Below are 11,111 nucleotides of genomic sequence, written 5' to 3'. Positions count from 1 at the left end.
GGGCAGCTTGCCCTGGCCAATTTGGAAAATATTGAGTAGTAGATTAAAAATAAGCATTCTCCTGGTGAGTTGGACCCTCTAATGATGAGGATTCACAGCACCCTTGGATCAAAATCTTTACCAGCATATATTCTGACTTTGGGCATCATTAAATTTAAGAGCAGACTCTCTCTGCTCTCTTAACAAAGGTCAGAGCCTAAGCTCAAACACATCAGATATCTCATTCTCTTAGGCTCACCCATCATTTCCTAGACCCCAGCCAGGCTTTCCTGGCCACATCCTAGTGCTCCAAAGCTGAGGGGATCTGACAGGGATTCTAAAAGATGTTGTATTGTACTTTATATATGTATTGATGTGTCATCTTTTGTCATGTTAATGCTTGCAAAGGTCTTGAGACCCTTGGTAATAAAAAGGATTTGGGGATCATGCAATCACACACACATTGCATATATCAGTTTGCTGAGCATGGAATGGATTTAAGCCCACATTTAAGGGAATTCTAGGCTTTAATGCATTCTGAAGGCATCCCAGTTTACTGGTTTTATGCTGTTCTGCTATAACAGCATCTGCTGGGATATTGTTCTCTGCATTAGTCAGGCCAAAACTTAGGAGATCCCCATATCTGCAGAGTACTACGGGATGGTATTTTTGTTTTGGTTTCTGTTTCAATTCCTCAGTCTTTACACAAATTGCTACACAGGGCTGCAAGCTGCAGGCTGCCTGCCTTCCTCTCTTGCTAAAGGCACCACTGTTATGTTAGGCAAAGCTTTCCTTCTATATGCTCTTGCTTTATTCCATGTCAGCAGCTGGGTTAATTTTGATCTGCACGGGGGTGAAAGCACACAGCCACGCAGCCAGGGAGATTTTTGAGCATGGCAAGACAAAGCAATCTCTTCTTTCTGTATACCTTCCTTGGATTTATTGTCTGCATCAGCCAGGCTCCTGGCTCCAGCTGCAAGTTTTTATTATTCCAAGAATAATCATTTGGCTAACAGAGACCTCTCCCTGCAGACAGAGGGAAGGATCAACCCAAATTGATATTGCTGATGGAAGTTTGCTTGGAGCAGCTCACAATACCAAAGAGCAACAAAGGGGTTTTAACAGAAACACCTACCTTTTTTCCCCTGGTTGGCCTTTCTCCTCTTTCTCTCTCCCCTCTCCACCACCTTGAAAAAAAAAAAAGAAACATAAGTGCAGAACTATATAACTGCAAGAAAAGCAGCATAAAGACAGACTATCAGGTTCCCTAAAGTGCACATCCAAACCCAGTGGCTTATATCATATTTGGGTCAGCTCCTTTGGAAGAAATGGAGAAGACACACAAAGGAGGCACCTACAGCATCCATTTACCCATGCATTCATGGGTTGTGAGTCCTGAAATGGCTGATTTGTTCCTCACTTATTGAGCTGAAGCATCAGAAAAGGGGGCCTGAAAATGGCCCTTTTGCCCCAATTTCTCACCCATCAGATGGGACTCATCACCAACAGAGCAGTGGGCACAGGTGATAGGAAGGGCACCAGTTACTCTGGCAGTCAGGCAATATGGGACATGAGAACTGTCCTGGATGTGGAAACATTACTGTGGTCAGATTAATTTCCTTCTCTGAATGAGGTTAGCATTAACCCAGAGCAGCAGTGGATTCCCTCCACAGGGCACAGCCAGACTTCTGTTCTTTTCCTGGGGAGCAGAATATATGCCCAAAGCACAATGCCTGTCAGCCCCAAACAGGCTGCTCTGCTGACAAGAGCAGTCTATAGTGTTGAGTCCCCAGTGCTCAGTCCTGGTTATGGTTGCTAATATGAACTCTACACTTAGCCCACAGGCCCCAGCTGCTCTCCACAAGGCATCCAGATGCATTCCTAAGCTCCACACACTCCACTTTTCCACAGTCGCAACTGCATGACTCAGTTCTGCGCAGCAGTTTTTGTTTCCAAAGCATTTTGCAAACATGAGCTGAGTAAGGCTTGCCAGCAGACCCCATTCCTTGCCAATTGTATTGAAGGGGCCTCTGAGGAGAACGGCTGCAGCTCAGCCCAGAGGTGCAATTTCATTTTCAATTGTATAAGCATTTGGGGGAGGTTGAGAGATGAAAAAGTTGTTGTTCGGTTGCCACTGAGATTTTATGCTTATTTCATTGCCGTGTCTACTTGCTCAGGAATGCAACAGCATCCTTGGTGCTGGTAACAAGCTCACCTCAGAGCATGGGACTTCTGGGCCTTGAGGGAAGACAATAAAGGCAATAAATAGTTAATGTTCTTCAGTGTTAAAATCTGTGACTACAAGAAAGATGATATGCTGTTTCTAAAACTGTGCGCCACCTTCCTCATTCCACTTCTACCTCTAAGGCTGGAGGGAATTAGAGCAGGGGCTGCAGTTTGCCGATCAAAAACTCTGGTTGCAATAAATTCAAACAAAAAGCAAGTTCTGGTCTTTCAGTCTTTTCATGCCATAGGCTTCTCTTCTCATATTATACCACCTGGAGCCCCTCTTCATGCTGCACTGGGGGGTGGCACCACACAGACAGAGGTGTGATGTCCTGGGAACAGCATAGCATGGGGAGAGCATCTCCATTACGTGCCTTCACAGTTATTCCACTGAATCACAGAACTATTTGGGTTGGAAGGGACCTTCAAGTTAATCTAGTTGCCAGCAGGGGCACCTTCCACTACACCAGAGCTCCATCCAAGCTGGTCTTGAACACTTCCAGAGATACGGCAACCACAGCTTCTCTGAGAAACCTGTGCCAGTGCCTCACCACTCTCACGGGGAAGAATTTCTTTCTAATCCCTAATCTAAACCTGCTCTGTGTGAGGTTAAAGCCTTTCCCCCTTGTCAGAAATCCCTCTCCAGCTCTCTTGTAACACCTTTAGGTACTGGAAGGGCCTCTAAGATCTCCCCACAGCCATCTCTTCTCCAAGCTAAACAACTCAAACTTTCCCAGTCTGACTTCCTGGGAGAGGTGCTCCAGCCCTCTGAACATCTTCATGGCATCCTTTGGACTTGCTCCAGCAGGTCCATGTCCTTCTTATACTGAGGGACCTACAGCAGGATGCAGCACTCCAGAGCAGAGTAGAGGGGAAAAATCATCTCCCTCAACCTGCTGGCCACATTTCTTTTGATGCTGCCCAGGATACAGTTAATTTTAGTCTTCTAACTACTAGTGAATTTCCAAGCTGTAATATGCTGAACTTGCACAAAGCTTGTCCCATGATTTGATATAAAAATTTTAGCAAATAAAAAATTTGGATTAGTCCTAGGGGTTCTGAGATGGAGATAGAAGAATTAAATACTCAAGTCCCAGGGAAAGAAATTCTTGGACTTTAGACCAATTACTTTGCATCTCTGCAAAGATCTGGAATTTTCCAAGCCTTGGAATTTGTATATCAACATCTGTTTAACTAGGAAACAGGCCAGATGCCCACAAACCTCTTTGAAACCTTCTACTTTTGATGTTATGCTTTATCACTTTTAATGTATTATGAAGGAAAATGGAAAAGTGTCACTGAAGTCCCTTCCTGTGGAATACACAAACCTTCCTCTACTCACTATCCCAGACATCACACATCAGCATCAAGTGTTGAGCTACTAGTGCTTTGCATATGGGGGTCCAAATGGTCAGGATGCCATTAGGGCCTTCAGTTCTCTCCTGCATCTCTTGAGATGGCTCAGTTTCAGCATCTATGAACTACAGCTCAGGAAAATGGAAGTGTCTGTTTAAAACACTGACACAAGATGTAAATCCACCTAGAAGAAAAACCCAGCTTTATCAAAGAAGACTTGGCCTGGGAAAGGGCTAGTCTAAGCCAACCATGGTCTGGTCTGTACCATCTTGCAGTCCAAGCCAAAAAAATCATCTGTACCTTGGCTTTGCAGGACATGGCTCAGAAGCACAAGTCACTCCAAGTTATAAGCAGAAAAGGACACTCAAGAAAATCACCAGAAGAGGAAATCACATTGGCATCACCCAGTCTGACCATGGTTTTACTGATCGTTATATCCTGTAGAGCCGCTTTGGCATTTTGATAAATGTCATTGATTTTCCTAAATGCAGACTCCAAGCAAAGTGTCTTTGAGAACAGTCTATCAGTTTCTCTGATAACTATTGACTAACATAGCAGTATTGACTGTTACTGTAAGAGGCTGTGAGTCAGGAGTGGGAGTGCCTTAGAAGAAATGCTCTGCTATAGTCAGTCCTATATTTGTGAACTTCATAATGTGTGAAATTTCATTGCTTTAATGATGCAGCAGGTAAACTTAAATGATTATGGTAGATCCTGTCAGCTCTGGGATCTCCAAGTCATTGGAACTTTGGCTATGGTTGGCTAAAAAAAATATTAGCTACAGATGGTTTCATCCTTCGTTGTCCTATTTCAGCCCTGGTTAGTCCCAGAGTAGGAATATTTCAGCTGTTAAGGAGGGAAGGGGATTTTCAATCAATATACACATTGGCATTAGCAGTTCACAAAAGAGAACTAACTGTAATCACAGAAAGATCACAGCTGATCTACATTCACACCACTCATTTTTGATGTACTTCTCTTGAGAAACACCAGTTGCACATTGATTTTTCCACACTGAATGTGATGAAAGATGGACAAAGATGCTCTGTTTGTCACATTTCAACTCTTTCCTCCACACAGTGCTTTCAGGTGGGCTTCAGTTGTTCAGAAATGCCATCAGGGATCATTGGTCTTTGTGGTTTGCTGTGCACATTGAACCCTACAGTCTGGGATCCCAAGGAGTATCTGTCTGCGGGGATACCAGTTGGGGCTAGGAGGAGATTCTCAGTGAAATTCTTTGGGAATTCATAAAACCATAGAATGGTTTGACATGGAAACAAACCTTGAAGACCACCTAGTTCCAATTCCCTACCATGGGCAGGGACACCTTCCACTAGCACAGGTTGCTCAGAGCCCCATCCAGCTTGGACTTGAACACTTCTACTGATATGGGAATTGCCCTGAACTTATTCATTTGCACCACACAAAAGGAGTACCAAAGACCACCATTCTGGCCTCATCTCATATGGTTTTGCAGTGGTTTAAATGACAAAACTAGGAGCAATGCAATGGTGATTTGGGTTTGATTGTTTCTGGGAGAATTCTATAATGAACTACTAAAAATTTTTATTGAGTGTCCATTTTTAATCAAAACTCTTGATGTTTGGGGATGGTAACAGAAGAAGGTTAATTTAAGGCAATGACATCATTCTTTGAGGCAGCTGACCTCCCTGTTGCTCTTTGGTGAGGCACATAAATGTCTCTGTGGGCACATGAGGGTGCACCACAACCTGAGGAGGTTTGATCTGAACAGTCAACAAGGCTGCAGAGGGATTCAGTTGCCTCTAAAACCCAGCACCTTTGTTTGGTTAGCTGGATCTGGACTACACTGATGGGGCTGCTCAGAGGCTGAGCTAGTGCAAATGAAAACAACAACAGCCTTTTGAGGTGGTATCAGGTGTCTGACACATCCATATGGTGCTGGGTGACACAATACAAGACCTGTGCGCTCCTGTGCACTAAGGGGGAGGCAGCTGTAGGACAGCAGGAAAGCCCAGCCAGCATCTCACATAGCACTGGATGGTTGTACCTGGGCAGCAACTGCATTTCTGGTCCCTGCTTTGGGAGCTCAGGTGTACATCTCACATGCAAACACCTAATGCTAAATGTAGGTACTTTGATTTCAAACTCAATCCAATCATTTTATAGTCTTTTTGTTCACTGTGTTTTCTACCTCAGGATATTTTAATAAACATTTTTCCACATATCTTAAAAAATTGGAGGAAGACATGTTGCTCCTGTGCTAGGATACAGATGCTTAGTGTCTTCATATTTAGGTGATGGATGGCAATGACCCAAAAATGTCACATCAAATATTACTAAATAAAATGTAACATATTTGTTTAAGCAAAAAAGCTTAACAAACAAAATAAATCAAATTAAATCAAAACAGTTGTATCATCTGCTAAAGAAATTCACTTCAACATATTTGAATAGTGTATGTAAGTAGAGGAAAAGTCAAATTTCTAAGTCAAAACAATCTAAACTTCATTTGTTGAAGGCAAGACATGAAGGTGGCATTGATACCCATGCCAACAAGTCCTTCAAAGCATTGTGAGGCTTTCACATATACCGGAGAGGCATAACCAGGTATTGTATCCATAACTTGTTACAGGAGGAGTTTTGCAATTCAATCTGACTGATGACCCAAACACATGGAAACAGCCGTGCAGGTTGGAGAATGGCTGAAGACACACATGGCTTCTGAGATGGGCACTGGACCTCCCTCTCACCCCAGACCAGTGAGCGCCACAGCTGAGCAATACATCCACAGCTGCCAAACCAGACACCTTGGAAACACAGGTAATTCAGATATCATGCTTATTTCTGGTTTTCTTTGCTTGGTTTTTTTTTTGGTTTTTTGTTTGTTTGTTTAATTGTTTGTTTTTCCCAGATGAGTAATATTGCCTCTCTGAGCAAAAAGCATAAGGATTTCTGTGAACAACAGAAAATTCATGCCTGACAGGATCATCACAACAATATTTACTGCAGCCTGCAGTGATCTCCACCTGGCTGTGATTTGCTGTTTTAAAACCAAAACAAGTTGCAGAGAAGCAAAAATATAAATTTTATCAATATGGTGTCTGAAATGAGGCCTCAGCTCATGAAGCAGTTGTGAAGGTGAAAGTTGGAAACATAGAGGAGGAAAACAGAAATAGGCAAAAGAACATGCTGGGCCATATGGGAGGAGTTGGACTGGTAAGAAGTTGAAGTAGTTGATGTGGGGTGTATAGTCTGGTCACTGGTGCCATTTGGGTCCCTCATGGATTTGCACAGGGTCACCAGCTGGTTGCACACTGAAACAGATGGACCACATGATTATCTGGAAAAGGCACAACAGTGTCACTGCTGGATGTGAAAGTCTATAGCGATGCTGAAGGGCAGCAGCGATCATGAATTACTTATTGAAAAGATGACGAATGCATTAAAGCCCAAGGGAAAGACGGGTGACACTGGAGTTAAATTTGATCCTGCAAAGTTAAAAGGCAAGTCATTGAGAGAGACAGAGGAGGTAATGCTTGGGGAGCATTTCAGGCCATTACTGCGGAACGATAAAGAATTCTCAGTAGAGACCAGATGGGAAATATTTAAGGAAGCAATAGAGAAAACAGCAGGGAACTTATTGGGAGGCCTAAGCAAACAAGGAGGAGCTGGACAAACATGAAAACAAAAGCATTAGAGGGAAAATGCAAACAGAGACAAGGATTATGGGAGAGTGGAAACAAAAGCACAAAACAAAGCAGAGGAAAATTTCCAAAGGCAAGTAAACCCCTTTAGGTTATAGAGAAGCTCCAGGAAAACAAGGTGTAAAATTGAGATGGAAGAAGACTGTGTTCAATGGAAACAACAGTGTGCCTGTGCTAAGAGCACCAAGAGGAGTCCTCATGGCCTGGGAGAAAAGTAAGAGAGAAGGGGGAGCCATGGAAAGAGCAATTGGCTGAACACTCTTATCACCATCCCTGGAGGGATTTAAAAGATGTGTAGATGTGGCTTTTAGGGATATGGTTTAGTGGTGAGCTTGGCAGTGGTGGGTTAAGATGGCCTCAATCACCTTAGAGGTCTTTTAGAGGTCTTTTCCAACTAAAGGATTTTATGATCTACCTGGATACAATCATCCCAGACCAAGACTGGGAGTTTGGCTTGTAAGGAAAAAAAAGGCATCAATTCTGAGCTGATGATATAGAAAGGACTGTAGAGCAGGTCTTCCATCCTTTTAGCAACATATGTTGCCACAGAACTGTTAGAAATCACCCTACAACTAAGGAAAAGAAAAGAGTTCGAAACCAATGCACGTTACTGCCACCAGTGGAACTACAAATACATATATTAAAGTGCAGTGGGGAAAGTCCAATGGAAGCAATTGAGGAATGGTTAAAGCAAATTGCATTGAAAGCAAGCAGTGAAAAATGCTGAAGTGTGGGAAAGGATTAGATTAAATATCCATGCTCTGACTACAAGTACAAAAAGAATGAGGATGACGATTAAAGATGCTTTTGGTGATCTTTATTTTGTGAGACTCACCATGGAAAGAAAGAAAATCAGACATTTTCTACCTAAAAGCATTGTAACTACAGTTGTTCTGTGGAGCACTAAGAGTAGGGAGGAAGTTAAGTAATGGCCTCAAGTGATAAGGCTGCTCAGGTTTCCTCATCTTCCCACATTGTGTAGTAACAACCCAAACTGAGATGAATCTCATGACAATGGGTGTTACACCATTAAGATCCTTATCTTATGCAAATGATACCAAGCTTGCAATAATCGCTGAAGTGACTGCTGCAGGAGTAAAGACAGCAATTGGAGAGAGGAAAACACAAGAAGATAACTAAAAGATTAATTTGTATTTCTCAGGCAGCACATGCATACCTGAGATCTCCCTCCAGAAGAGGTTTTTAAAGGCATATTCCTTCAGTAACACTGCTATGGAGAAAATCACAGGCTCAGAGACTAAGGTGTCCTCACAGAGGTGTACCAGCCTGAGATACCTACAGCACTGCCCTGAGCAGCTGGATCACCTGCCCTCAGAGAAGCATGTATCAAACAGAAGGAACCATGGATGTCTTTGGGCAAAAGCAGATGCAGAGCAGAGCCATTTTAAGATTAATAAAGAAAAAAAGGGAGAGGACTCAGGTCAGAAGAAGAGAAGGACCAAAGAGAAATTTGGAACAGCTTTAAAAAACCCTGGTCTCATCTAACCGCTCATTCATCCAAATAATGCCTAAAAAATTAACCATTTGGACAATAGAGTCCAGTAGCCTCAGCAAAGCACTCAGTGGGAGAAGGTTATAGGCAGACCCAGCAGAATATCATTGTATTATTCCGGGGAAAAGATAATCTGTCAAGACACCCAGCTTTCATGGCAGTTCAGCCTTGTCACAGCTGGCACAGACAAATAGGGTTTTAGATTAGCAGGAATAATAATCACAAGCCCCACCAGCACAGCAAAGTGGCACTTCAGGTGTCTACATGTCATTCACAGTGCTGCTTCCTGGAAACATGCCTCCCAATAAAACAGAGCTGCCTTATATTCCTCAGCTTTTATCTTGGGATAATTCAGACAGTTCCACTACTGCCAGAAGGGAAATGCAGCTTTTCTCTCCCGTGGAGTCCACTCTTTGCTGTGCAGCTCCCTGGAACATTCTGAGTCATCAGTATGCTTCAGAGGAAAACAGGGGGCTTAGGGTTTGGAATTTGGGATTTGGGTAGAGAGTGCCCCTGGGGAGTTTTGCTGCAGGCAGGAGGGCAGAGAAAGAGTAAAAGGAAGTGAAAGATGGAGATGAAACTGACCAAATAGGTAGGGTTTTGCCCACAGATACGTAATATGGTAATCCTCAAAAAATCAGCAAAACCTTTTGGGCCATTATATCTATGCCTTGCTTGCTTAATCCCACAACTTGAGACAGAAAACATCACATTTCCAGCTGTAAAACCTTTCTGCCCCATCATATTCAGTTGTGTGTAACTTTATCTTGTGTTACAGAGGTAGCTTTCATCCTTCCACAGCCAGTGTTTACATCCCCATACATTTAGGCAGAGCAACTATGTCTTCATTCAGCTATTCTGTTTGGCAAGAAAAGTCAAGACTCACACCTTTGACCTGCACATTTGCCTCTTGAGGTGGAGTGGATGAATAAAAGGAAGGCAACACACCGAGCTCAGTGCTCAGGAGGGAGAACAAGAGGACCATTGTTTGCTGCACCATGAAACCAGCTTCTCATTGCTGGACTTCCTCAGGTCACCTTTGTCAAGGTTGATGTCAAGTCAGGATGATATCAGGGGCTCCAGCAAGCCCTTTCCCTCTACATCCTCTTTCCATCCAAAGATGTGTGTTCCTGTTCCTGCTCTTCACAGAAGGCACCATCACTTATTAATCCAGCTATCATGTCAGTGGGGGCTTCTGCTGCTCTTGTCTCGCAGCAGAAATAAACTCTATTTGGTGATGAAGGACTGCAAGGCTGGAGACAGGCTGTGGTAGCAGCTAACGCCACCCCACACATCCTTCTGTGAGGAAGACCAGCTTCTGAATTTATCATTAAATCTTGGGCTTTCTCTGAAGCTCACTCTTTGTAATATCACCGAATCATAGAATGGGGTGGGTTGAAAGGCACCTTTAAAATCATCTTCCACCTTTAAGTTCATCTTGTCCCCCTCTGCCATGTGGGGACACCAACTGAACCAGGTTGCTCCAATTCCCATGGCATCTTGGCCTTAAACCTTAAAATGCCCCCCTCCTTTCGGGGGATGGGGCATCCGCATCTTCTCTGGGCAGCCTTTGTCAGCCTTGCCTCCCTCACCATAACAAATTTCTTATATAACAAATATCTAATCTAAACCCATCCTCATTCAGTTTAAGGATGACGTAAATCTTCTAAGCATTGCTGACAACTATCTGCTTGTTTCATTGCAACCCCATCCTTGGGTTCACAAGGTTTCTGGTATTGATGAGCATACATTTTGGAGCATGAACAAAGAGGCAATGGATCAATGTTCTCTGGGACAAACTTGCTGAGATGAAATACTGGCTTCATTTGTTAAACTTTAATGATTGACCTGCCTGGCAAAGCCAAGAATGCAATAACTCCCATTTCTCTAGGCAAGTTTAGCTATCAGGTAATTACACTTTAAGCCCAATGAACATTGTTTCTTTAAAAGCATTTCCTTGCCACTCAGTTAAAAGTATCTGTAATTAAACCTCAGAGGAACACATCACAGATTTAAGGTCTGAGGTCTGAATGACAGTCTCCCGCAGCATCTTCTTCCTGCATGGAGATGCCAACTCATGGAGTCAGCATTTGTGTGTCCTTTGGGGAACGGGGCAACCAGAGGAGACTGCAGCCTAAACAGAGTATCTATTAAAGCAGGAAAAGATGCATATGTCATCTTGTCTGAGATACATACCATGTTCAGTTACCATGGCAATGGACATTATAGATAGCTTCAAGGGAGGGGAAGAGTGATTAGTGGACAGAAAAGGGGGAAGACTGTTCTGTGCCCTCTCAGAGTATTTTCATTAAGATTACAGGAAGCAGGATCTTGATATTAGACAGTAGGTG

This window comes from Camarhynchus parvulus, chromosome 1, assembly GCF_901933205.1.
Source record: "Camarhynchus parvulus chromosome 1, STF_HiC, whole genome shotgun sequence".
Classification (NCBI taxonomy): domain Eukaryota; kingdom Metazoa; phylum Chordata; class Aves; order Passeriformes; family Thraupidae; genus Camarhynchus; species Camarhynchus parvulus.
This window is presented reverse-complemented; position numbering follows the sequence as displayed.